This window comes from Numenius arquata, chromosome 4, assembly GCF_964106895.1.
Source record: "Numenius arquata chromosome 4, bNumArq3.hap1.1, whole genome shotgun sequence".
NCBI lineage: Eukaryota > Metazoa > Chordata > Aves > Charadriiformes > Scolopacidae > Numenius > Numenius arquata.
In genome coordinates this window covers 51,430,301-51,457,810 of record NC_133579.1, presented here as the reverse complement: position 1 = coordinate 51,457,810, position 27,510 = coordinate 51,430,301, and positions in this window count along the sequence as shown.

The window sequence follows — 27,510 nt, the reverse complement described above, 5'->3', positions numbered from 1 at the left end:
CAACACATGACTGGAGCTGATTCTCTCAAAAAACAATACAATTACACTAAAAATGTAAAGAGTAAAACTTTGCTTGCAACACATTTTCAAGAGTATTGCAGTTTGATTGGAAACTGTCTTCCTCCAGCATAGCTTTTCTAAAAATTAAGTAGAAATTACCCTCAGACAGAAGATATCTACACCCAATGGATCAATAAAAGCTGTATAAAAAGGAGTTTTCAGTTGAAAAACAGCCTGTGAAACTGTTATTAAACAATGTGAAAAGTAATACAAGAATAAGAAGTGATGAGGAATAAGCAGCTTAATGTAACAGTTATGTTGTACACTGAAAGTATTTAACATACAAATATAACATCCTCAGTGTTTTAATTTTGTATAGCATGTAGAATTTTCTTATCGAAAATAAATATTAAAGTAATCTGAAATAAAACATAATGCTTTTAATAAAGTACTCATGAAGTAGTTCAATTAAATAATCCCATAACAGTAATATTTCTTCTTATTAAAACATCTCAAAAGATGCATTAATCTTGTGTAAATTAAAACAACATATGCATGCCCTCTCTTATGTAATTACATTACTATACTGATTACTTTGTTTTCCTTGTTGATTATTAATGAATGATCACTCATAGGAAGCAATGGATTATGCACAGGGCTATAAATTGAGTGTGATTTGAGATTTATCTCTTAGTCATTATTGTTAAATGTATTTGTCCAAAAGCATGCTGACTCCTGCTCCTTTGTGTAATGGGACAAACAATACACCTCAACTGTGCAAATTCAGTGAATTTTGGCATTCTGAGTTTCCAGTATTAGTTTACTTAAGAAAAAGCAATTTAAATTGCCTTAGACTCTTACTGACTTCTTGTTAAACACTTCCCAATTAACTTTAGCATTTAGGTTTATAGGACAGTAATTACCAGGAGTGCACTTTTTCCCTTTGGCATAATATTGACCTAATACTGAATGATAATAAAGTGTTCTATAAAATAAAATAATATTATTTAGAGTGGTATTGCACAGTCTTAATCTCTTCATCTGCTTGACTTGAACACGGGGGATTTTTCTTCTTTCTAGTAGGAAGCTATTATTACTTTCTAGTAGGTTTGGCTGGTCATATGTCAACCCACACTAACAGATGTCATGCTCCTTCACCTCTAGCAGCCCGTCCTATCCAATGCCCCTGGCAACTTTCCACATTACAATGTTTCTACATGCCTAGAACATGCATGCCACTATGGTGCCCTTTGGCCATGACACACCTCACTGCCACAGCACAAGACTCCACTAGCCTCTGTATTCTGGCTCTTCCCACCTCTTCCTGTTGCTGCTGTGCGTTAGATACACGGCTGTCTATTATAGTCATCATCTCTTGCTCTCTCAACTGAGTGTCTTACAGGAAAGAAATAGCACAGGGTAGTAAACTTAGCAGAAAGGATAAGTGGACCAAAGCAGGGGATTAATAGTGTACGTAGAAGATAGAAGAGCAAGGGCAGAAGGTTGGGAAATCCAGAGAAGACAAAGGAGAAACAAAGACAGAAATACGTTCTAATGTGGAATGAAGGAGAAGGTGAACTTGTCTCCATGCAGTTACTTCTCTATATCCACACGGAACCATATGTAGTGCATCTCCTTGTTTCTCTGGGTTTTTGGACTGATGCATAGATTGTCTTGATGCTAACTCTCAGGTGCACAATAGCTTCCTAGACCTATACAATAAAATTAGAGTAGAACAGACTTTGAAAGATGACTGGAAAAACATTTGACTCTTCAAAAAGCTCACTACGCTCATTGTGAAAATTGTTGATGCAAAGATTCCCCTCCAACCCCGCCAATGGTATTGAAGAGCTCTACATGGTTCCTGCTCCAGTGAGTACCAATTGAATTATTCAGAACTATCAGCTTACTCATGATTAGACACTAATACATAATAGTGTATTTCTTGATGGGAAACTATTCCCTGTGAAGGATGGATATTATTGAAAACAATTGCATCAGGTACCAATGAATCAACATAGAAACCAGCTAAAGTTTTTAAATGTTTTACATTTCCAGAGCTGTTCCTCAAATTGACTAGGGAGGTTCTTAATCCTACGAGGGCGACACAAAATATAGGATGAGAGCTGATTCTCAAACCAGCTGTTATATTTTATTGCACTTGCACATAAAAATAGCCTATACTTTTTTAGCCTGTTTTGCAGGAGCCGTTTGAGTTGAGCTATTTCCCACAATGAAATACAATTGCTTCTATTATTAAGACTGATAGCAGGTTGGCCTCCGAGCATTGTATTAGAGTTAAAGCTCCATCCTGGGCACAGACAGGTAGTTAGCTTGGGCTGAAAAGTTGCATATGTGACACAGTTATTTCTACGGTTTGAGCTGAACAAAGGCTTATAGCTTTAGTTAATTTGATCTTGCAGCCAATATGGTATATCAAGCACACAGATGGCATGTCACATTGCCACTAGTGAATTGTGTGTAATTTGCAGAAATTTAAAAAGAATATGGATAGAAGTCAGAAATTGGTGTGACTACATCAACTTCTACCACAGAAGTTGTTAGCTAAGAGTAGCTGAAGCAGTGCAAGTACGCTAATCAACCTTGGAAATTCACATCTTGATAATCTCTCAGTTAATCTGTTCTTACAACTCAGAAAAAAAAAAAAAAAAAAACAACCAAAAACTAAACAAACCCATATGCCTCTCCACTGAATATAACAGCAACTCAGAAATGGTAGAATTTAGTTGCAAACTATTTAATTGACCCAGCCATTGGATCCCAGCAGAGATCACTGAGCGCAGATGTCCCATTGCTGGATGAGATACTTAATAATTATGTAATGTTTTAACTCTCAGAATGATTATTCATTTCATATGCACATCAGTAGTAGCATTACTGGAAAGTTAACCACTCAGATTGAACAAAGGCTGAAAAGTGTAAAGAGATGCTGCATTGGGACATATCATTTGAAGACAGTTGGGACTATTTAGTGATGATGCTCAGTTGAATTATTATTTCTACAGTATGGTGAACACAAGTACTTCCCTCTTAAGTTTCCTCCCCACACTTATTATAAAGCATATGACAATATAATTTCCAACTGTATCTCTGTCTGAAAGGAATAAGCTTCAGTAACCATGCATTTATCTATTACTGAAATTCAGAAGTATACTGTGGACTCATGTTCAGTTTTTCTCCCAAATGCAATTAATCCTGTCAAACATAACAGGACAGTTTTATGTTATAGTTTGGAAATATATCTTGGATACTTTATCATTATAAGTTAAACCAGCATTAAAGAACAATAATTAAGAGCTGAAAGAGCAAGAATGGAAGGCAGGCAAAAGATGTATTTTCAGATTAAATTCAAGTAATGATGTGGAATCACCGAGACTGTTGCATAAATGAAAGTTCACTGTGCTGTCAAAGATTCATATAACCTTTGCAATGAGTAATAATATAATTTTTAGTACTTCAAAAACCTATGAGACCTGAGTTTTTGTTGCCTCTCCAACAGTTGGAATAATTGACCAATATGAAGTACAGCTCTTGAAGCATAGAAGGCACACACTTAACCTCAGTTTAAAAAAAAAAAACAAAAAAACAAAAAAACAAAACCAAAACCAACCAAAAAAAACCCTGAAAAAAGATAAAATTAACTATGCTGGGAATAGACAACTACCTCTTGTTTATGTATTATAACTAGACTATCTCTAGAGCTGTGAATAGATACATTAACAGTTAATCACCTGTTAGGCACTTTATAAATACTGAGGATTTTCTGCATAACATTAAGGGCTTCAGTTATGGAACTTATTTTATTTTAGGACTGATATTCTGAGAACTTCCTAGAGGATTACATTAGTCAAGACCTATGTTTACATTATGAGTGAAATTGAATTTGTACGAAAATGAACAGTAATATTCTGGGCAAACAGGAGTCTAGAAATTATTAATTGAATGGGTAATAGAAAAATGGATGCAGTAATAAAACAAGCTGAAAGGCTGGGTGAAGACAACAGCAGAGATGAAGAGGAGATGGTGGTTTACATGTGTTTGGTGGAGGACTGACAACAGCTTCTGCTTTGCAGTTTTACACAAGGTATTCAGAAGCTGGAATAAGCTCTTTCCTATGAGTTTCATACATGGCATAAATTGTTACATAGATGTTACAAGGAAGGCTGACAGAGTACAAAGTATGAAAGAAGAGTTCATTGTGCTTCACAGAAGAATTTCCTTTTGTGAAAAAATTGGAAGTTCATACTTTTTGGAATGCCTTTATTCCTAAGGAGGAGGACTTAAAAAAAAAAAAAAAAAAAAAAGAGAAAAAAGCTCTACATGGGAAATTCAATGCCTTTCTGGTCCCACTCATCCCGGTGAAAAAATACAACAGTTGGGGAGTTTTGCTCGCAGTTAAGGTATATCACTTTTTTTCCCCAAAGTGGTTATGTTAGTTAAGATAAAGAATCTTCAAGCAAACATAAACACCACCAGCTTTTTCCTTAAAGAAAGATTAATTTCATTAAATGGTAAATACAGAGTGTAAAATGACATTTTTGCCAATTGAACTGTTTTTCTGTGGAACAGACATCAAAGCTTTTTCCAAGCTGTTTTGCTAGCATACTACAACCCTGAAACAACCTAACTTTGTCTGAGAGACAGAGAAAATTCAGCAAGCAGCATGTTCAGTATCCAGACTTTTTACTGAGGCACAAACTGCAGGGCCACATTCCCTACTGACAGCTTTGTGTAACTTGGCCTACTCACTATTGAATTCAATATTCTGCAGAAAGAATAGATAGAAGAGTGGCATTTCTAAATTGTTATAAAATAGGGGATAGGCAGTGCAAGAAAGAAAGGAAACATTTGTCAGCACAAGTACAGACATGGTATAAAGCCAATAATTGGCTTATGCAATTCAATGTGGACAAATATAAAGGGAGGCAATTTTTATTGGCACCAAGCTTGTCAGAGTTCAAGAAGCATCTGGATGGTGCTCTTAGTCATATGATTTATCTTTAGGTAGTCCTGCAAGATCAGGATCCTTATGGGTCTCTTCCAACTTGAGATATTCTATAATTCTATGATTACCTAGGTGCAACAAAAAAATAGTAAAGTCCCTCAATAGCCACTGTCAGACAAACAGATTAATTTGTTAGACTATAGTACAGAAAAATTTTAGAACGTTCCACCTTAAGTCACTAAAAATAGCCAGGACATAAAGTTGATGCTTTGAAATAGAGGGAAAGCATAGCTGATAATTAAATCTTTTCAATATACAGGAATCAGTTCACTCATTTTATATTAAAAAGCAACATTTCAGAAATATCAATTATAAAAGGATAATATATAACTGCATCAATCATACGTTGGAGCATAGGTAGAATTGCTAGTCTTCAGCAGAGTATGAAGCTTTTTCTGTTTCACCCTTGTGTGTTGCTGTACAGTTGTGGACTTTCCTTACCTCTCAATCACATAGTAAGCAGAGGGAAAGAGGAGTGCAAACTGGGTTTTATCTCATGCTCTTAAGATGATAAAAGACAAATATTCATCTGATCTCCCACACAAGAGGGTCCCACAGTCAAATATCCCTTCACCAAAGAGTCCTATCTTCCTCTGTAGTCAACTTGCCTTCTCAAACAGAAAAACACTGCTGGAAATCTCTTGGCTAAACATTGAACACAGTTGAGGAAGTGAATCATGGGGAATTTGGGAGGAAAGCCCTCTGGGAATTAAAACTTCAGCTTTCATTTCTGAAACAGGTTTCTAGTAAGTCTCAGAAAAATGGTGTTTGTTCAAGTTCTTGTAACTTTTTTTTTATTAAATTTTCAAATGTGCTAGAAAGCCTCTAGCAAACTTCTCCCACATTTTTACAATCTTTTCCAAAAAATTAAACATTAATTTCTTCCTTCAGAATCAAACAAAACAATCCAACACAGTATTAAAAAATATTCTAGAAAATACTTTGCTCTCCAGCAGGGGCAGTACTTTAGAATCAAAAGCTAATTTTTCTTCCAGGTATCTGGCCCATTCTACAACTTTCTGTACTTTCAGGAAACAGACATTTATCCCCATCCATTAATTTTTCTTTCTGTGCTAAACAAGGCAAGTGTCTCCAGTTTTGTCTTATTAAATATACTCTGCATTTCTTGACTCATCCTAATAACTTTTCTTTGTACTCATTTCCAGTTTGATTTTTTTTCTTGAATATGATTAAACAGATTTACAGATTTACAGGGGACACTTTATTATTATTTTTTTTTTTTTTTTTAAAGGAAGAGCTGTGATAATCTTTTGTAGAACTAAAATGTATTCATGGCCGTTACATACTGGCTACTATATTCTAGCTACTAAAACCACAAACCTTTAACCCATTATTTGTTAACATTTCAACATTTCATAGCTTTATTAAAAAACTTTTTTTTTTTTTTTTTCAACCTATCATTCAGCCAGGTCAGCAATGAAAGTGAGCCACAATGAAATAATTAATATTGACTTTTACCAGTATTATTATTGGTCTTTATATTCTCTGGTTAGGTTCATGGAGAAAGAGGAGGAATACATCTCTGAACAACTTGATGCACCTATCCACAAACTCAAGCACACATTGCTTCAGAATTTAGAGCGAAACATAGAGGTACAGTAATGCAAGCCAACTATGTTGCTTAAAGCAGGATGCAGCAGCACAATTCTCCTGAAGTGTGTGATAAGGCAAGATCCTTGTATTAACAAAGACGACGGTAACTATCAAGAATTACGGAGAGAAAGCGAAGGTTAATATCACTTCCTACCAAGTATGTCAGCCCTTGATAAAGGCTAATTGTTTACAACGGTGGAGCACCACTTATACTTAATAAAACCATTAAGATTTTAAATGGAAAATTCTAAAGTTTATGCATTTCATTCTGCATTGTGAGGCCTCGATCAAAAGATTAAAAATCAGGTATTGCCTGTGCATTGTAAGCACTCTTAGAAGCTTGCACTGTTTGTATGATGACTGAAATGACAGCTTAAAAAGCAGTTGTTGGCTTATTATACCATAGCAATCATGAAAAGAAACATTTCTCTAACAAATCCTATCTATTTTGACTCAGGATGTTCTGGAAAGATGGAGAACAATAGTCTGAAGTGGAAACTGTGGCTGGACTTGTACAGGGGTGACAAAACCATTCTTCCTAGTCATCCATTTTAATAAAAGCATTGGAACACATTTGATTTTAGTCCCATTATGGAATAAATCCACTATTTTGAAACCTCAAAGCACCGTGAAATTAATCTGTCACATTCTCAAGGCCTCTCTAGTATATAGTGCTTTTGGAAAGCTGGTCCTTAAGTCTTGTCTTGAAGAGACAGCTCGTTAAAATGGAAAGCTGTGACACGTGATAACCAATAACACTCTAGAAAGACTTTTGCATGCATTTGCATAACTTTACTCCCTTTAAAGGCAATAATGCAAACATGAACCAGACACCTTGTTATTTACACACTTTAAAACAATCAGTATACATTTGGTTTTAACTTTTGCTCAATTACCCTCATCTCCCACAAAACCTTTTGTAATAATCAGTATTTACTATCATGACACATATGGGCATGAGCAGAACTAATCTGCAGGCTGTCCCTGCTGCTGAGCTGAACAAACAAGCTGTTCAAGACTTCCCCCTGCAAGCATTTCTACTTTGTAAATCAATAAGAACCTAATGGAACATTCTCCCTTCTCTTTTATAGAGACACAGCTGAAATCCGTAAGCTCACTTCTGGACATCACAAAAAAAATAATAAAAAAAACCCCAAACTGGCTCAACTGGATATAGTTTGTTCAGAGGCATGGGCACAGGCAGACAGTAATAAACCAGCACGCCAGTCCAACTGATGTTTTAATCTACAGAATTAATAATATGTGTTCTGGTTCCTGCACCTGTGACAGATGGTCAACAGAGAAGAAAGCTATCCCTATCAGCACTGCTGAGTTTTGAAATCCCAATGCACAAACCACAGATGGCATTGGCAGAACTGTTCAAAGAATTTGAGATCCAGAAATAGACTTTTCCTTTTCTCCATTGCACTCCTAAAATGTGTTTGCATTATTTGCAACCTACCCAAAAGCAAACACATCCATAGGTTAAAACAACTTGTCAATTTTCATTAATATAAATGTTGGATGGTAGGTCAGGGACATGTTAATCCAATATATTGACCAATTTTTTTTGAAATGTAAAAGTTTCAGTGCTCAGAATTTCCATTGACCATGGGGAATGATTGAAGTTCACAGAGCCTGAACATTTTTGCGTGGCTTACAAGTAACCAAGGTACTGCTTTCAACTCCAGGCAAATGATCGGGTTTGGAAATATATTAGTTACTGGAAAGTGTCACCATATGTGAGCTGATACAGGTTTCTTAACTAAATTCTGAAGCTACGAATGGGACAGAAACGTTTGGAGAGCTTCAACTGGTTTTTCTTTACCATCTACGTGTCTGAGTCTGAGCCTCTAAATCCCTACATAGACCTGCCAAATCAAGCCCAGGATCTACATTTGTACAGGTAAGCAAAAAAAGTACAGGCCTGTTCTCAAACCCCAAAGGCAAGCAGCAGACAAGCCTGTGTAAACATGATTAAACTCTCTCAAAGTGCTCTTGTTCATGCTGCTTCCTTAGAACAGTCCTAAGCTAATGTTATCCACAAAACTGTGCCCATTAACATGTTACAAATTAAACAATGTGGATACTTACATGCCAGTGCTTAAACTTTAATTATATCCATAGATGCGAAACACAGATGTAGAAGCCAGTTTCTTTAGACCACAAAGCAGCACTAACCTCCTTGCCAGTAAATTTCACTCTTCCTGCTAGGTGGAGTACCAGCCCCAACAAACAAAGGTTTTTACCTGGAAGCTTGGGAAAACAAAGAAAGGAAACCAAGCCCTGCTTCCAGACTGCAAATCCAGAATTTCAGAGCCATCCTCTCCATCCTTCACTGAAGGATTCCTCTTTGAAGCCTAGCTATGTGCCAAGGCTGGCTGAGCTCCTACTAGTACATGACCTCTTATAACCTGTCATTGTCTGCAAGGCCTGTCTCCTCTGACACCAAATAACCAGGCACCCAAATGACTGCAAACTACATTACCCTTTGATAGTACCACAGAGGCTACTGATGTCCTTCAGAAGTCAATAGACTGTAAGGTACATCATGCTGGGCCCAGCTCAACTTCCATTTCACTCACGTCTTCACCTCGACCAACTTATCAGCTAGTTGAACAGTAGATGGAAGCAATCACATGCTACCATCACAACACACCTCTTTATAAAAACAGAAGAGAAACATTAAACTGGCCACAACTCTCTGTATTTATTCATGTTTAGACCAGGCTGATGTTAAGTTTACAACTTGTATTTTTAGCAGTTGTTGGCCTGTTGTGCCCTATTCTCACTGTGATTTTAAACAAGTAAGGAATAAGTGTTATTGTTATCCCTATCACTTTCGCTTGCTATTTTGTAAGAAATAGAAGCCAAGACATAAGAGGACAGAAAAAGTGAAATACATTCTAGGGATGATTTTTCAAATGTAAGGTTAATATAACTGGCAACATAACTAGCAGAGTATTGTTATGCTCAGTTCAATATTTAGCTGCCAGGTTTCCCATCACAGAGAGCATAAACAATTGCAGCACCATTTGGGACCTCTATTACTTTTATAGTTGTTACAATAAAGTGTTTATTATTATAATATCTGTTCCTCAATATCTCAGAGAGGTTATATCCAAAAACACGTGCAGAGAGTAGAGCTTCTATGTTTGTTTGTTTTTCCTAGTCTGTATTTGTTGGGCTTGAAGATCATGTCAGAGAAACCTAAGCAGGTTTACAGCTCTGCTGCTGTTACTATAGTTTCTTTTCATAGGACTCTTGGTGAAATTCAACAGGGGTAAGAGCTTCCCATAATTTCAATTCCAGTCTATATCATAAATTATACTTCTTAACATGGGGGGAAGGGAATCACAAGGTATTCCTGGAGTTACTTTTAGAACTGATGGGACAATGAGAACAACAAAATACCTGTAGAGCTTAACTTAATGATTTTCTTCAGCTGTAGGTGCATCAACAACTGATGGTAGTGCTAACTGGGTCTGGAAGGCCAGTTCATTCTCCCTCACAGTCAACTCGAGAATTACCTCAGATTTTCTAAGACATATTTTGTCTGGCTATCTTTTAAGTCCCAGCTCCTGAGTCATAATGTTAGGAGCAAAAAGCCAGTTCTATCAATAGTAAGCATAAAGAATTTAAATTCCATGGGACAAATTAAAAAGCTCAGTATTTACTGATATTTAAAAAAAACCCACCCGTGTCTCCTAAATCAACCATATATGTAACTGAGTTCATTTTCGTGAGCCACAAATTTGATATTGGTGATTTTTTATTTTTCATTCTCATCTGGACAAACCAGCCAGTTAAATGAAAGATTTCCTCTGAAATGATTTCTCTGGACTTATATTTGCAAAGGCTTTGCCATGGCCTCTGTTTCATGTCTTATCACTGGTAATAACATTGTTTGGTTTCCTTCAGTAGTCTTTGGTCCAAGGTCTAGCCAGGCTAAGGATGGCATAGCTGCTAAAATCAGGAACATGAAGCCCAGTATGGCCACAGAGCAGGTTTCATAATACTTTGACATAAATTCTTGGGGAAAAAATCCCCAAATTTTTATCTCTTAAGAAAATTTTAGTGACAGGGCTGTAATGTAAATTGCAATAAATTTTTAGTATCTAATTAGAAAATTATTAATTTAAAACAACCATCACATTCCTAGCTCCATATATATGGTGTGTTCCCTTTGACCTATTACAAGAGTTTGAGTGTAAGAAGAGAAATTACTGCAAACACAGATATAAATAAAAGATGCTGCTGGCAGGAGTACCCCATCAAAAGTGCTGAGGTTAGAAGATTGAACACAGCCAAGTTCCTCTGAGCTGCAGGAAAGCAGCCAGAGATGTAAGCATCTGTCAATAGGGAAACGGGTACTTAACAGTAGCTTCACTGTAGAAACAGCATTTCTCCCAAATGATTAAAAATAGATTTAACAAGTGCTTTTTGTGTCCTTCAGACATGAAAGAAAGAAGAAGGGGAGAAACTTCATACAGATGTAGAAAAGACTGATTTAACAAAAAAAAAAAAAAAAAAAAGGCAAAAAATGACTTTAGCTTTTAGGCTCTAAGTGGAGCGGTCCTAACCAATTGCCTCTGTGACATCTGCTTTTGCTCCTCTACAGAAAGCAAAGAGAAGAGGGAGGGAGTGAAAAGGTCTCCCTCAGCTCAAGGAGCCTCTTCGGCCCTCTGAAAAGTCAGTGAGGTGGCTGTAAATGCAGCTTGGAGCAGGGGACTAATTTAGGTTCTTTCCTGGCAGTGAGAGAAGGAATGGGGATGGGGAGATGGAGCCTATGGGTTTGGGAGTGTCAGGGGGTGTGTGTCTGTGTCTTTTTCCTCCATCACTCATAAAGGAAGCCTCCAGAGATGAAGATGAGGTCAGTCACTGCTAATACTTTTTCCTACCATTACAATCCCAGTCTTCATTCAGCTCATACAAATTCATTATTCTGTACTTCCAAATCTTCCACTTTGGACAGCAGTTTACTGTCCCTGTGACACATAATCAATACGGAAAGGCAAGGTCACTGAGAGAAGTAAGGTATTGGGAAAGCAAGGGCCAATTACTTGTGATGCTTTGAATAATAGAAAAAACAATAGACAAAATAGCATGTGATCGTGATGGATTATAAAAGAAACAGTGAAGCAGAAAAGGTCAACCTCAAAATTCTAATTTTAAACCCATTTACACACATTTAAAGAAATAAAATGCCTTTTAATATGTGAGCTAATAGATATTTTCTTTAAGAGAAGAGCAAAGCTGCAAAAGGCTATTGCCTACCTGTATAGTCTCTCCATCGCATATAAATAAGAAGATAAAATGCACTCTATTAACTGGCAGCCTGTGACTGTAACCAACAAATGCTTGATCATCAAAACATTAAAAAGCCATCAGCTACTAAGGACAATCTCTGAAATGGACACCTCTGAAATTACAACACTGCTCACAAAACAAATCAATGTGCTTGAAGTTTGCAGCTGGGCTAATGCAACTAGAAGAGACTAGACAAAAAAAGAAGTCATTACCTCCTGCTTTATTTCACAACGTCTAGATATGCACTCTCCCACAGGATGCTAAGAAACATGCACAGCATCATCTTGACAAACAAGCATCCCCATATTAGATGACAGGCTTACTGTAGACAATGACAGCGAATCATTTACCTATTCCGGGACATCTAATGAATGAGAGGAGAGGGGAGAAAGGAAAGCGGAACTTTCATAGAGCTAGCATCACAAATAAGCATTAAACAATAATTCAGAAAGCAGAAAGAATAAAAGATAGCTGAACATCCACTCAATTCTAAAATCCAGATTAAAGCCAGCAAGAAACAGCCACTTAAGAGAGTAGGAGTTTGTTTTCTAGATGACGATTAATTTACAGTGCTTCTGCTTGCCTAAGAGTTGGGTTTCCATACTGAAATTTACCAGAGCCCCCTTAGTATAACCTAACTGATACAAAATCATGACTTAACAATAAACCTCTCTTAAATTTTATCTTCATCATTACGTTAAAGAAAGCATTTTTCATCTTCAGTTCATGTTGTTATGCTTGCAAATTAACCTGTGTCATTTGGTTATTCATAGAGTGAATGGAAACCTTTCACAGAGGGAGGCAGTGGACTTGGAAAAATCTGTGTTTGTTATACTTAGGTTACATTATGGAAACACTTAATGAAAAATCTGACTTTTTAATCAGCTTTTTAAAAGCAGTAATTCTAGGATGGTTTTATAAGGTTTTCTCTGCCAGCTAAGTAATTTACTTTGTTTCTGTTTTTTGTTTAAAACTTGTCTGATGTCTTGAAATCACAAGACTTTGACAATTACTTTGTTTTAATCTACTCATTGATTGGAAACATATCAACCATCAGAAAATGATAGTTTTGTTCAAAAAATATAAAAAATGAAACTGCAAAATAAATATTCATCCTCACATGAAACTTCCTGATAAAATTATGTAACTAAGATGTGAAAAAAGAACAGATTTCGAAGTAACCTTCAGGCAATGAAGGCAACCTTTCTGTCTCCGAAAAGACCAAAACATTTGACCACAAAGTATCATTTACATGTGAGAACACATTTGAAGAGTGTTTTTGAAAAAAAAATCTGTACTTCCTTCAATTTAGATATTTCATTAAGTACTATTGTATTCATTCACCAATATCATTATTTGCTGCTGCTTTTACATACTATTACTTTTTTAGATTATTTTACCACCAATAACAAAAGCAATCTTCTGTATGGACTATAAATTATGTCACCTGTATGTCATTTTGTCATTAATCGTGGCTGAACAACTGTTTACCCTGCCCCGAAGATTCAACAAACTAGTATGAAGGTTGTGGGAGAAAAATACTAATGCATTAACAATTGTATGTATTCTTAAAACAGTTTATCCCAGATTCAGAAGAAATATTAATGGATATTATCAATATTACCTTAAACAACCCTTTGAACTGATAGTACCGCCCTCAAGGTAGGAATATCTAAATTGATTGCTAATTAGTCCCTGAACCCCCAGTTTTCAGTTCATTTAACACAGCTGAAATTATATATTAATGTAAACCAAAGCTGGTTTGCCTTAATACTAGGGTATAGTATTTGCTCAAAAGCTGATTCCCAAGGCTTAGCAGAAGTCACCTATTCAGAGGGATGAGTCCAATGGGAGTCATAATGCCTGATGCAAGCACTAGGAAGTATGAGGCCACTGGCCATTGCTGGTGGCCAGGCTCACGCAGTTTACCAATACAGCATTTCCCACTATCGCTGCTGGAGACTAAGCACTGTGGTAGGCACCACTGCTCTGACTTAGCTGGCATTTCTAGCATTTTTGTAATCTCTTACAACCCAGCTCCGATGCCACCATATGCCTGCAAGGATCTAAGCATTAATTTATAAATTTAATTATTAAACAGATTGAATGGTTTGATTCAAACTGGCATCCTCTTAAAATTAAAAATTCCTCAGCATGTCATTTTTAATGTCCAAATAAACATATATATTTACAGCACAGTTTGTGTTTTCCTGAAAATACAGAGGATTAATAAGTAACATAAGTGCAATTTTAACTGACAGATCTTTATCAGTGGTTCACAGATAGTGTGTGTATTTCAAGACAAAGCCAAGATGGAAAAAAAACTATGGTTTTCTAATAAAACAATGCATTTTGTAGTTGGTGAAATTAATTCAATTTGCTGGAAAAGCCTCAGGGAAAAAAGCCTGCAAAATGTGGTCAGATAATTACTATAATTTGTTGTTCTCAGATTATTTGAAATTAATCTCTCTTTTCGCCTCCCAAGAGGCCTAACTAAACAAAAATATGGTCATATAGAGTATTATAGCATTTTTTGAAAGACTGCAACACTTCAGTTGCTTAAACTAGTTTGTCAGAAAAGTAGAAACAATGTTGTAGTGGGAGTGATGAGATATCCACTTGAGTTGTTAGAAGAACACAGCCTTCCAAAAGGCTGCAATGTATTTCTAATAGACAGATCATAGAATCACAGAATGATATGGGGTTGGAAGGGACCTCTGGAGATCATCTAGTCCAACCCCCCTGCCAAAGCAGATCCACCTAGAATAGTTTGCACAGGAACTTGTCCAGGCGGGTTTTGAATGTCTCCACAGAAGGAGATTCCACCACCCGTCTGGGCAGCCTATTCCAGTGCTCTGCCACCCTCAAAGTAAAGAAGTTCCTCCTCATGTTCAGATGGAACTTCCTATGTTCAAGTTTGTGCCTGTTACCTCTTATCGTGTCACTGGGCACCACTGAAAAAAGACTGGCCCCATCTTCTTGACACCCACCCTTTAAGTATTTATAAGCATTGATCAGATCCCCCCTCAGCCTTCTCTTCTCCAGGCTAAAAAGACCCAAGTCCCTCAGACTTTCCTCATAAGAGAGATGTTCTAGTCCCCTATTCATCTTTGTAGCCCTTTGCTGTACCCTCTCCAGCAGTTGCCTGTCCTTCTTCAACTGGGGAGCCCAGAACTGGACGTGGTACTCCAAATGCAGCCTCATCAGGGCAGAGTAGAGGGGGAGGATGACCTCCCTCCACCTGCTGTCTTAACCTAATTTAGTAATTCACATAAAACCCTCAAGATATTATTTCATTATAGAATTGTTTTCTTTCAGTTTTCAAGGTGTGTATATACCTGTAATATCTACCTCTCCTACTAGCTTTTCAGAGCAGGAATAGAATTTTTGTTTTGATTTGTTCAATGCTTAGGACTAGGAGGTCAATGTGTGGCAGGATTTCTAGCTAATACTAGCTAATCTTATCTAATTTGAGGTCCAACCACTTGCTAGGATCTCTAAATGTCAGTCATCATTTAAGCAAAATCCCCTGTAACATAATGCCAGAAATATTGCTTGCATTAGTAAAGCTGAAGGTCCTGCTTTATTTAATAAGGAAATGGAAAGTTCAAGGCTTGAGAAAGATAGCTTTTTCTCATGCACAACGGTGAGAGGTAAGACAAGAATAATAAATGATTTAACCATCCAATGTTTGTCTTAATGCTTTACAAAAATTTGGCTTGGCAAGTGAAAAATACTTACAGCAAGTTGATGTGCTTTAAATAAAGTAAAACTGATTCATATTAATTCTCTTATCTCAGTGTCCTATTTCAAAGGAAACCCAACATATTCATACGAATAAACAAGAATTCTATTAAAATTATGCCAAGAATTCTAGCGCATTTTTTTTTCAGTGGTTTTACTCTCTATCCTGTATAAGGGCTGTTGATGAAGTATTGAACTCAGCCCCTTCATTTCCTATGCTGCTGCAGGCTGGGTTTGCCTTAGATTTCATTGTAGAACAGATCAAAGGAAGGAACCAGAATTTACAAGTTTGAATAGCCAAAAGAAAGAAAAATAAAGCTCTTTAAGCACTCTGTGATGCCTCGCATGGAGTCTCATGTGTGTAGATCAGGATTCCTCAAGAGTTCTCTAAATCAGTCCTCTTCCACTGTTTATATGTACCCTGGGAGACCTTGTAGGTAAAGGCTGAGGCAAAGAGGGCACTAACTACTTCAGTCTTATCTTCACCCACTGTCACTAAGTCACTCACAACACTAAGTAGTAGGTCTACATTTTCCTTTCTTATTCTGTTACTGCTACTGTAGCAGTGCAAGCTCTACATGTTAGATCCCTTGCAAATATCATCTCCAGCTGAGCTTGGCTTTCCTGACAGCATTCCTGCATGCCCAGGTAATATGTTGTTACAGTGCTACCTGTACCACGTCCTCACTTCCATCTCTTCTGTATAGCCTTTTTGCATTACAGCTGAGCCATGATTTCCCTGCTTAGCCAAGTTTTGTAAGCCTACTCACTTTCCTCAGTACTGGGATGGACAATTCTTGGACTAGGATGACATTGTCCTTAAAGACCTGCCACCTGTCCTAAGCTCATTTGCTCCCATCAGGTTCCACCTACCAGTTCCCTGAAAAGCTGAAATCCGCTCTCCAGAATCCTAGAGTCTTTACTGTACTACTTGTTTTCCTCACTCCCCTTAGAGTCTTGTACTTCTTTCTGCCCTGGCTGCTGCAGCCATGGCTCTCCCTGTTTATCTCATCTCTAATCAGTTCTTTCTTTTTTGTGAGTAGTGAGTACAGGAAAGCTCCACTCCTGGTTTGCCCATCTAGCACTTGGGATAAGAAGTTGCCCACAACGCCCTCTAGAAACCCTCCAGATAACAGGAGTCCAACTGTGTTGCCCTCCCAGGATGTGTCAGGGATAATCCCATAAGAGCAAGGGTCTGTGCTATGGAGATTTTGTCAAGCTGCTTCAAGATGACTTTGTTCACTTGCTCACCTTGATCTGTAATAACTTCTAACTACAGTGTGACCTTGTTGCTCTGTTCTCTAATTCTGACTCACAGACTCTCAAGTTTGTCACCTGTCTGAAGAGCTCCATGTATCTGAGCTGCTCCTTAGCATACTGGCAAACCCATCCTCTTTTTCCTACTGACTGTCTTTCCGAAGGAGCCTGTATTCATTCATCAATCCACCACTCCAGACATATGAGCTGTCCCCCATGTCAATTAGTGCAATCATGTCTCAGTTCTGCATCCACACACACTGCACTTATTCCTCCTGCTTGTTTCCCAGGCTGCGTGCATTTGTGCACAGGAACTTCACAGATGCCCTTTGCCACCTGCCTCCCACCATCCTTTTCAAAGGCTCTTTTACTCCCATCACCCTGCCCCACGTACTTATCACCTTTGACCTCTATTTTCTCACTTATCTGCAAACTGTCATCATCATTCTCAGTGTACCTGGTTTAACATCCTCCTCAACAAACAAACAAGACTGCAGACAAAGATGTTTTTTATGCCACCATTGCCAAATGGAATCTCTTGCTAGCAGTCCTCATTCACAGAATCACAGATTCTCATTCCTCAGAGAGGGACCTATGATCATAAAAGCCAAGGCACTACCCACGACACCAGGCAGTTGCTAACTCACAGGTTGTATCTACTTCTACCTGAAACCTGTCCCTTCAGTTGTAGGATTGAGCGGAACACCACTGAGCCTCCCATGTTATGCATTTTTATCTCCAGACCTCTGTAATCCCTCCTGATTTGTTCCAGGTCTCCCTCAGCAGTGATGCACGTGGACAACAGGAAAGGGAGCCCAAGAGTTCGAAAACCACTGGCAGTCTCTCTGGAACCATCCTCCCTGCTCCAGTCAAGGACTTCTGCAAACAGCAAACCTCATGGCAAGCAAAGTGCAGCCTAGCACACCTGGTCATATCTGGGGTGCTTCCATCACTGCAAAAAGGGACCTCCAACCACTATCACACACCACTTCCTCTTGATGCTAGTGCTCTCTGCAGGCCCAGCTCACTCTGAGGCCTCCCTTAATGGAGCTTGTTCCCTTACACAGCATATTACTATCAGTTCTGTGAATTCAGATCTGAGGATAGATAAGGAGCCTTTCTTTTGCTGACAGACTTTACTCAGCATATTTGCCGATGACACCAAGCTAAATGGTGTGGTCGACACTCTGGAGGGAAGGGATACCATCCAGAGGGACCTAGACAGACTTGAGAGATGGGCCTATGCAAACCTCGTGAAGTTCAGCCAGGCCAAGTGCAAGGTCCTGCATGTGGGTCAGGGCAATCCCAAGCACAAATGCAGCGTAGGAAGAAAATGGATTGAGAGCAGCCCTGAGGAGAAGGACTTTGGGGTGTTGGCTGTTGAGAAGCTCAACATGAGCTGGCAATATAGGCTTGCAGTCCAGAAAGCCAACAGCATCCAGAGTGCAGAGGAGGGTCCTGAAGATGATCAGAGGGCTGGAGGGGTAATGGTTTTGAACTGAAAGAGGGGAGATTTAGAGTAGATATTAGGAAGAAATTCTTTACTATGAGGGTGGTGAGATACTGGAACAGGTTGCCCAGAGAAGTTATGGATGCCCCATCCCTGGAAGTCTTCAAGGCCAGTTTGGATGGGGCTTTGAGTAACCTGGTCTTGTGGAAGGTGTCCCTGCCCATGGCAGGGAGGTTGGAACTCAATGATCTTCAGGGTGCCTTCCAACCCTAACCATTCTATGACTCTGTAATTCTATGATTCTAAGCTTCAAGCCTCTCCTATTGTGTGTGTCTACTCATCACTCATTTAAGCACGGCCTTTACCTGTCCCTCCTTCCTTGCACCACAGGGCTCAAGACTTCCTTCTGCAAGGTTTCTTGTGAAGCCCCTGTCAATCTCGTGTTCATCCTCCCTGATAGCACACAGTATCCTCAGCTCCTGCAGCTTCTTACCCTGGTGACTCAGGCTCTTGACTAACACACGCCTCATGCTGTTGATGCTGCTGCTGCTGCCCTGGAGAGGCCTATCACTCCCTGCTGCCCCAGACCCGGCTGGCTGTATCCCCCTGCAAGACTTCTGTCTGGGTCAAGACATCCTACTTTTTAATCCACTTCTATTTTTTGACTCTGCAGAAGCTGTAAACCTTCTCTTATATTTCCTTTGCTAAGGAAAGATACTTGATGAAGTATTTCACACTTTCAGCACAAATTATTTTTTTCTTGCGTGTTTCACCTCACACCTTAAAAAGTTTGACTTCTCTCATGATAAGCCTCCACCAGTGATATCCTTTTTCTCTGCAGGTATTTAATACATAGAGGTCTATTCTTCCTGACACACGAGTAATCTTGATGCACTGGAAGATGTGTAATGGTCTCCCAGACTTGACAGGTCCCAAGAAAGAGTCCAATAAGGCATAGCATGTAGTTTATCAAAGGTGGAATAAGAAATTAACATATTATTTTTCAGAATGCATACAGCAAGAAAGTAGATAACTCTTAGTTGATGATAAGGGAAAACTGACATGTAGCATTGCTAAGGTATGTAGCAAAATGTCTCTCAAACTGCATATATACTGTTCTCATCCATGCAACTCCAAAAAAGCTGAGGTAAAGAAATACCAAAAAAAAGCCATTCACAGCTTTCTGTTATTTTTGTTCATTCTAAAAGCACACAAATAAAATAGCATATAGCTAAGTGCCACTTACTGTCATTTTGCCTGTCAGATATTTACCTGGAGATAGATACAGAGCATTGCTAAAAATAGTATGCATTTTGCAGGGAAGTAACACTTTAATCTGAAGATTTAGTAATGCGAACTGAATCTGCATGTATTATGTATGAGTCTGTTTTACCTTGCAAATAGAGGAATTACATCGTCAAAAGATAAGATGGCAGTTTCATGCTTGTTAAACCTCAGTCTCTTCACTGGATTTAGATCTATTCTTTCCAGGTAAGACAATCCACTTATTACCAGTTTTATTGAAATTAAAACACACTATTTCCAGAGTGCTAGAGACATTATTAATTTGTTTGTTATTGCTCCTTCTTAATTGTACAGGCCTTTCATATGTTTGTTCACAGACATATTATAATCTGGTATAATAAACTTGGAAGCACTGCCATCTTCAATTCATTTGCTTTTGCCTTTTACAAAGTAACTGTATCCACTGGTCAAGTGTGTGGTAGTGTTCAAATACTTTGTTTGCTGTACCAAGTACAATTCAAGAATTGTTTGGGGTGACAGGCCCCCCCTCCCCCCCCAATCAGCCCCTCCTAATGCTGTTTGCAAAAAGCTATGAAAAATGACATAGAGCAAAATGCAAGCCAGTGAGTTGTCAGTGAGAAATATGCATCCACACGCTTTATCCAGGTGCATGGATCAGTGATCCATGGAACTGTTCCTAAAAGGAACAGCAATGTGTAACTTGAATTACCTTTTCCATGCATTAATAACTCCTAGGAAACAGTGTACATAAAATAGGGGTTTGTGGATTAACTGAATCAATTGCAGTTAAAAATCTGTCTTTCACTCAAATAACTTTTTTAGTTTTATAGTTGTGAAACCAGTTAAAGACTCAGGTCTGAACTGATTACAGTAATGACTGGGAGTTAAGAGGTGATTTTTAAGTTTTACAATCAGGTTTCATAGTAAATTGTCTAAATCCCATTTTTTTAAAACAGACTATTTTAAAAATTTTGAAAGATGAGTCTCTACCTCTTATTTCAAACATTCAGTTCTCCAGTTTAGGGTGAAATAAATGTCCTGGCCTCGATACCTTGAAAGGACAAAACCTTTAAAACAGTCTAGTTCTTCATGGTAGTTTAAGGACACACATTTGGACTCTCTTTCACCTACATTTAGCTTAAGGTTATCCTTCCACTAGAAAGCTTTCTGATAAAAGCACTAATTACAGATCCTTTCTTGCTTACAAGTTTATTAATTCTGGGAAATCTTAAACCACTGGGGTATCACAGTCCTCCCCAAGCATAAATACGCTGCAAACTGAGTAATGGCACATCTATTATGACATAGGCACCCACATGTGTTTGAAAAGAGAATGTAAACATTCAAATAAAATTAATCAGATTTACCTTCCTGAGAGAAAAAGGTATCAATCATAATTCACAAAACTTTAACAATAATTCTTAATCGAACCTATTAGTCCAAGCATATAATAAGTTGATGTAATGTAAATGAAAAATGTTTAACAATATGAAGAATAAAGATTGTAACAGTGAAAAATTATACACAATGCTTTCAAAATAAACTAGCTTCTTAACAAATATTTGGCTTTTTTCTTCTTTTTAAAAAAGTTTATATTTAAGAGGGGGAGAGAGAGCAAGAACCAACTACAGTAGCAGTTTCTGGTTATAAGAGAGTTCCAAGTAAACAGAGCACCAACAACAAATACTGGGAGAAAATAGGTTGGAGAAGAGTATTACACCTCAGCAGACATTTGCATTACATCAGCTGCCTATACTGTTGGGAGATTCTTGTGAAATCCTGCCCTGCGCTAGTTACCTACATTAAAACCAGAGACTACTGAGTAATGAATGGGCATTGTGTGATGCTCATCTCGGCCCTTTTCTTCCAGGCATTCTCAGTAGGAGACTGCCTGAAGCACATTGCAACAGCCTGGATGTCTTGGTTTCTCTGAAAAAGAAAGCTGATCATTTTGTCTAGTGGTGAACAGCCCAGATTCCTTTCCACGTGGAAATGACCTGGAATCACTCAGGGACTAGACTCCCATCACGTAGCCTTGTCCCAGGGCATGCCAGTTCTCAATACATCTCTTAGCCTATTTGATTTAAAAAAAAAAAAAAAAAATTCTTCTGGCTAGTTAGTAATTTCATTTGCTGGGTATTTACAGTGTGTAAAGCTTGGTGATGCTGAAACTTACATTTGGTAAAAATCTTTCATAGAATAGTTCTGTAAAAATGTAGGGAGTAAAATAAGTACAATTTCTCTATGAAGAAAGTGAGTGGTCAATCATCCTAGCAGCTGGAGCTGGAAAAGTTTTGTTTGTTTCCTTTTCTGCCAAAAAGGAGAAAGTGCAACACTGATCATGTACCTTCAGGCATTGTTTTTTCTCCTTGGGAATACTTTCAAATTCAAGAAAGCTCTTGAATCTGATGTTCCATCCTGATGAAAGAAAATATAACTTCCAAGCTTTCATGAAATAGATTTCACTTGTAAAGAAATTTTTAGGGAAGTAATAGTAATAAATCAAATTTTAACAAACTTAAAATCTTTCCAAGACCCAAGTTTTATTCACACCCCTATTACATCTATGTAACTCATTTGACTTCAGTAAAGCATGCAATTTCTGATCTAGACAGCTAAATGGGAGAGGAAAATGAGGCCTTCTAAGCTCTCCCTCATTTTTTTTTCTGATTTGGAGAGCTCTGTAGAGACTTCATTGGCTCTGAAAATATTCAGTTCATAAAAACGGATTTTACGCATGAGTCTTCCAGTTTTCAAAACCTGAAACAACATTATGCTGACCTTCCCTGGGAAAAAATGAACATTTCCTACTGGGTTATTTAAAACTTTCTATTGGTAAAGAGAAATGTAATTGTTAATGAAGTAAATTAATATAATAATATATTAATAATTATAATAATATAATAAAATAATAAAATCATTGATGCTTAATAATTTTTAGACATTGGTGCTAAATAATTATGTAAGGAAGAAAATGTTTTGGTTTTTTATGCTAACATGCAATAATTGGAGAGATTAACGGTGTTAAGTGTGTTACGCAGGCATTGAGCCAGTTCTGAAAACACTTGTAGCATGAAATACAATATAGCCTAAAGACTGAAGTATGCTTGTAAGACAATTACTTTAGCTTCTAAACAATCCAGTACGATTTTGCTTAACCATTAGTGTCCAAAAATGAGCATATATTAAATTTGTTTTTGTGCTTTAAGCACAAGTGTTTCTGTCACTTTTATTTTACATCAATAGGAAAAATGCTAAGTTTGGTTAAAATATCTGCTCTTTTAGTGTAAATGATGGATATAATATGATTACTTCACTCAAAGCTTGAATCATGAAAGGACCTTTGTCTGATATAGCTTCACATAAGTGAGTCAAGGTGCATATTATATGCATGATCAAAAAGCAGCAAGTCTGACATTTGAAGGTCAGATCAGAGAGGGCAATAACAGAAAGGAAATTACTATGCATTATTTTACCATAGAAAAAAGGGAGTAATAAAGGTTATATGAGAACAAAACTTTTAACAAGATTCATGATAAACTGTTATAGTACAAAAAAAAAAAAAAAAAGGCACCCCAAACTGATGCCATTCCTATACTGCCTTATATTTAAAATTAATTTTGTGCAATGTTCACAGAAGATGTATATTATCTGTATTAATAGAACGTAAAGCATTGGGGAATGTGATAATCTGCATGGGCCACATTTCTGTGCTTTGATTGTACTTTGGGGTTTTTTTATGCCCGAGTACAATAGCACACGTAGATTTTGCTGCTATCTCTGACAAAAATAGCATAAGCAAGCAATCTGATAAAAGTAGTTTTTAAAGGAATCTCAGAAAGGGGACTCATAAAATATGTAGCTTTACCCTGGGAATACTTTGTGTGAATTACTTAACGGTACAATGAATACAATGAACTGGATAAGCCATAAGTCAAGAGAGGGCACTGCAATTAATTTACTCTCTTTTCCTGATTTTGTGATGACAAATGGCAGACTGGAAAGGGAATGTATTAAGAACCCAATTAGATAATAGTTGCTGATATGAAAACCATGGAAAAAAAGGAGTCTGAACTTGACCTTGGCAGAGGCACGGCTGTTGGAAAGAAAAGGTAAGTAGCTCTGTGACAGATTACCCTATAGTCGCCACACTGAAGTACATGAACCACCCTGCTCAAGTTTATGTACCTACTCTAGGCCATACTGATACAGAGAGCTGTATCAGAAGCTACACAGGTGAAGAGAAAACCAAAATGGTTCTGATACACAAAACCTGACAGATAATTTTAAATAGCAGGCAGCATCCTAAAATTTCAAGCAGGACAATGTCAGGCAGAAAAAAGTTATACATCAAGCCATAGAAGAGTTCAGTATGCAGCAAACAGGACTGGTCAAAATATTTATACTGAAATGTTGATAAAACATAGCTTTTAGAAATTAAATTTGGAGTTGATTTAAAAAATGGAGTGTTAGTAAAAAATCCCAAATTTAATTCTGGGAGGAAGGGAGGTAGGGACGGTTTTGTCAGAATGTTTAATACCCTTCACCTCCCTCTTTATTTTGTTGTTGAGTTCTAGTTTCAGTCCCTGCTGGGGTGGTCCTAACTATAGTATCATCAAGAGCCTTCTAAAACCTGATCTCAATAACTTTGTGCCACAAGTATACCCTTGTATAAGAAGACTGAATGGTGATATTAAACCATATTAGGGTGTACATGGGAGCAAGAGACGTTACAGGGACTTCATCTCACCATCTTCTTCTGAGTGTCACTTTATCAAAGCTCTGAACAGTGATATGCAAACTTTTTTTCTTAAAATAAAGGGTTTGACTCTCCACTGACAATTTTCACTTCTCTATTTTACCCCACACGGCAACACAGAAAAAAAAGAAAAAAGTTCATGCTTATATGTTAAGGAACCAGAGAGACTTATCTAAACAACTAATTGCTTGTGAAGTGCCGAACAGTGAAGTAAGTTTCCTTCATCCTGGTCCATGGTTTTTATGGTCTGTGTTTGAGGATTTATAAGTGTCCTGGGTTGAGAGACACAGGACTAACTTTTCTTCTAATGCTGGGGAAAAATTCACTTTTAGAAGACTCTAGTGTCTGAATTTGTGGAAATATTTACTTTATAGCCAGCCAGGCTCTGTGGTATAAGGTTAGTGTTTTCAAGCCTTGCCAGGTGCAGCGACAAAGAGAAGCAAGGCCTGGGCATTTGACCCAGGCTGGCCAACAGGATTATTTCATACCATGAATGTCACATTCAATATAAATTAGAAAAGTTTGCTGCGTAGCTCTCTCTCTCCCTTGATGGTGGCGGTCCAGGCAACTCCTTGCCCCGGTGCCGGAGCCCTGAGGCCTTCCCTTCCTCCTGAAGCCATTGCGCTCGCAGTGTCCGACATTTTCTGTCCACTGCTGGGAGTGCACAGCTTCCTACTGATAGAATTGGCTGAGTATAATCTCTGTATATTTTATATCAGTATCAGGATTAATACTGGTTCTTTAGTATTATTGTTAATTATTTAGTCTTAGTCTATTAAATCTATTTATACTTCAACCCTTGCGTTTCTTTGTGTTTCCCGATTCCCCGTTCCGGGTGGGGAGGGGTCATCAGGTGATAGAATAATTGTCTAACGACAATAGATTGTTATGGGTTCTCTCAAACCACAACAATAAGCTTTCTTAAGTTAGTAAACAAGACCTCACCTTTCTTAAACACTCAACAAACCTTTTATATAATTTATGATTGCAATACATTCAGCACTTTCTGACGCATGTGACAACAGAAACAAGCTTTTAAAGACTTTCTTACACTGTGCTACGTTTCTTAGTCAAAGTCAACTAGGCTTTCAGAGGGTGAAATAAAATTTCTTTAAAAAATGAAATTTAAGATGAAGTTTTGCTGACTAACGAGAATAAACTTTTTAAAATTATTTCACCAAAGCTAACTCCTTATGCATGCGTCTTGCATGATGTGGCAACATAATATTACTACCAGAAATAACAGACAACACTGAAGACATTGGGTATGTTTGATAGCTTTAAAATGCTTCTACTCAGATTTAGGATTTAAAAGCTTTACTGTAACCTGCAAGCATGCTACTAAAACATATCTTGCAGTCATGAATTTTCCTATCAATAAAATGTTAAATCCAGAGGACAATTGTGAAAATGGATATGACTATTTAAATCAACTAAGTGGAAACTTCCCACTAGTGGACATACGAAGACAAATAGAACGTTCTTTTAAGAAAAAAAAAATCTGCAGATTTAGAGCAATGATTGAAGTGGTGAAAATCTAGACGCTAAAAAATATATTGTGAATGTTACTGCCAGAATAGTTCAAGGAAATCTATGTTTTTAGTTCAGCTGACATATTCAGGCCCATAAATCATCATGCTGGCTTTTCTTTTACTACTCTGTTCTTTCTCCATCTCTAGCATCACTCCTACTCCTGCCACTAGGAGTTACACACAGATCATATAATACAGAGCTTTGGATTTTTACTAGCTTCAGCGAGGTTTGGTAGGCAATTCCCTTGAGCCTGTTAGTAGGCTTCTCTGACCATATGGTGGATTTGATTCTTCAGGTGGTGATGTGATAATTGTGTGGCTTTTTGTTGGGTCTGGGTTTGCAGAAAAGGTGATTCCAAACTAGGTAGCCAGAAGAGAGAGACATCCTGATTCCCTTGTGGTCTCAAATCACACTATAAAACAGTAACTTCTGGTGAGGCAGGTTTTGTGCTTGTTAATGCAAAAGTGGATTATGACCCGTAAATATCACAGTAGCATTTTAGCATGAAGATAATGGGAAGATTTTCATAAGCTGTTATGTCCTGATCATAATTAAGTTCAGCTTCAGTCCTTCTGTCCAGGACAGTTTCACTCAGAATGCTACTTTTGGATAATATTCTGAAAACCTACCTATTCAACACCAATACTAAAATATCTGAGTACAAACAAAGCTGTCACACAGCAAATTAAATGCAGGCATCGAGTGCTAAAATTAACTTGCTGTGGGAAATGCACGGATGAAAAGAAAAAGCTTCGGTGATTCACAGTGGTTACCCAAAACATAACAGAAAAACTACAGACATTTCTGTGGCATGGAATATAATTTTTTAAATGTTCAACTCCCACTAATATTCATATACAACTGCAAGCTCGATTTTCCTAGGGATTTGGGTAGACCTGACCATGCTGTCTTCAAATCAAGGCCCAAAGCTTGATTATATTTTTGAAATAAAAGCTGTAAAAGTTTTCTTTCAACATTCATCAAATACACACAGAGCAGGTGTAGAAAGTTAATGAAGTTACTTAGATGTCTATATTAGACCAGATATTACCTGCTGCTCATACTTGGAAAAACATAAGGTTTTATTCCAGGAAATAGGGTTTATTTCTTTTTTTAAAGACTAAAACTGCAGTCCGTGAAAAATTCTAGCAAATAGTAACCCAAAGAGACTGGGCACTATGTTGGTGCATTATGTACATGAACTGGTGGATTTATTCAGTTATAAAGAAACTTTCAAGGAACAAACAGTAGGAGAGTAGGAGACACACTGTCTTTATGTTCTTGAGCATTCCCAAAGACATTTTTAATCCAGTGAGGTGTAAACTTGATAATCCTTTGTCAGGTACTACATAGTTTGCTTTGAGGCAACAAAAGGCTGATAATATCCTAAGTTCAAGTCTACAGTTAGCTTTATAAATATATGTAGACAGCACCAGGCTAGATGTTAAACACAGGCATCCATCACTGCCGACCTTCTGAAACAATATTCTGAAACCACAGTCAGAATGGAGAATGTTGTCACCAGTTTCCCAGACTATTTCTAGCTTATAT